The sequence below is a fragment of the Nyctereutes procyonoides genome, unplaced genomic scaffold (genome assembly GCF_905146905.1).
Source record: "Nyctereutes procyonoides isolate TBG_1078 unplaced genomic scaffold, NYPRO_anot_genome, whole genome shotgun sequence".
Taxonomy (NCBI): Eukaryota; Metazoa; Chordata; class Mammalia; order Carnivora; family Canidae; genus Nyctereutes; species Nyctereutes procyonoides.
In genome coordinates, this window is record NW_026575035.1 from 24,308,462 (window position 1) to 24,310,594 (window position 2,133).

The following is a 2,133-nucleotide window of genomic DNA, read 5'->3' on the forward strand; positions in this document are numbered from 1 at the left end:
AATGGCAGAGGAAGAAAAAGAAAGTATCAAATCAGTCCAGATACAGAAACTGGCAAATGTTAGAAAGGTGCTGGGAGGAAATCTGGGGTCCTTTCAGGCTCAAGAAGAGTGTTAAAAATCCACACACAGTTGTCAGGAAGATTGTGCCTGATGTTCCCTAGAGAGAAAAATCCCAATTCCTCAGAGAAAAGTTAATATACCATGAACCCCAGGTGAAGTAGGGCAAGGAGATCTATGAAAAGAGCTGCCACAGGGCCTTTTAATCCCATCCCTCCTCTCTGGGTATAGGCAGCTCAGGGGTGGGTGGTAGCCTGCCATTAACAGGAGACATATGCAGTGAAGAGAACTTCTCTGAGGAAGATTAGTGCTCAGGGCAGACTATAGGTGGTCAGTCTTGTGGAAGAATCTTTGCTTAAGAAGCCCACCAAGAGGAGGTGCATGGGCTGTTTGCCATCCATTGAGTTGACATGAGTAAAAGAAGGAGAATGGAGAAGAGACAGCCACTGACAATGTACGGAGATTATATTCCTGTGAGGAGAGCCAAGGCAAACCATATCCAGTCACTCTCTGACTGACAGTGACTGGTGTATTTTTATTCCTTTATTGAACTAAGATATTCAAAGCACTAGAGTGAATAGACAGGGACATATGCAGAAGACTAACCAGCTGACCAAAATGATGGGTGGAAAAGAGACTCACAACATCTCCTGGATGAAGAAGAGAGTCAGCAGCAAACTGTTGAAGAGCATGTGAGCAATTGTTTTGCTGATACTAGGGAATGGGGGAGGCTTTCTTCCTGATACCTCAAATGCCAGATCCACTATATCCTGAAGCCAAATGGCACTGACAACTTTGCTAAGGACAGATGGGGAGTACCCAAAGAACATGAAATTGATGTGAGAAAGAATTTCAGCCAAGACCAAACTTCTCCAGGAAGCCATGCATCACCCATAACTTGTACTATTACTGATTGAAGCTCAGAAATAAATGCTTAATGAAACAAGTGGAGAACATACCAGAACACTCCACCATTCCAAGTACAGCACTATAAAATTCCAGTAACAATGCATGACTCACTTTTTTACTTCTGCACTAGGCTTGCTGTCTCCACTGTGCCAAGACACTACGTTCCTTTCTCCAATACTGCTCCTTTCTTCCCAGATTTGAGCATCTAGCTTTGAGACGGCACAAATAGCCCAGACAGAAACTTTTATCCCCTTGACAAGGTCCTGGAGAAAGGTTTTGATGCCGTCCGCCATCTCTTCATCACCCATACTATCGACTACACAGAAGAAAGGGAAGAGTCCCTCCACCTTTCACCATGAAGGACATGGCAGCCCTGTCACTGGGGATTCAGCCCCAGTCTGGACCCTCACTCACTATAGGCTGCTCACTTTCTTCCCACCTGGTTGCTTCTCCTGTCAACTCATACCCAGGACTACACTCATTTTTCCTGATGGAGTGCTCAATGTTGGATCATTGGACTTCCTCCCTTTACTATCTGTACTGGTTCTGCTAGTGATCACACTATGGAGTACTGTAGAGTGCATTAGCATCATATATACTGATAACCCCGATGATGTTCTCAGGCACACCTCTCTCTTAAATGCCAGAGAATATATAGATAACTACCTACTCAGCATCTCCATCTTATTACCTAATGGACACCTCAGAATTAACAAATTCACAATGAGATTTTCCCCAAAACTACCATAGACTCCACCTCAGTTGAGGATATCTCCATACTTCCTATTTTTCAGCCTAAAAATCCAGGAGATACACTTGGCATCTTTTTTTCTTTCACGCACTACATCTGATACATCAAGAGATACTGCTGATTCTAGATTTCAAATATTCCTGAACTTCAACTTCTACTTCAAAAAGAGTGGCTGGGACCAGATTTATCTCCCTCCCACAAATAACTAGAAAACTGGTCAAATTATGTAAAACAATTGTTTCAAGATATTAGAAACCAGGCAGCACAGAACTGTGATCCCTGAGAGGAGAGAAACAAATAATGTGAGCCTACAGCTGGCAGTAACTTTTGCCTAGAGATATACATTCTGACCACAGAGCAAGGAAGGGAATCCCAAGTGGAGTACAGCCATCTTGCTCATTTGAGGTAACAGATGG

The 2,133-nt window shown here is 43.4% G+C and overlaps 1 pseudogene; it reads right to left on the reverse strand.

Annotated features, from left to right (window-relative positions):
- Nucleotides 1–259: 259 nt before the first annotated feature.
- On the reverse strand, nucleotides 260–1,283 carry LOC129505255 (etoposide-induced protein 2.4 homolog; annotated as a pseudogene).
- Nucleotides 1,284–2,133: the final 850 nt, after the last annotated feature.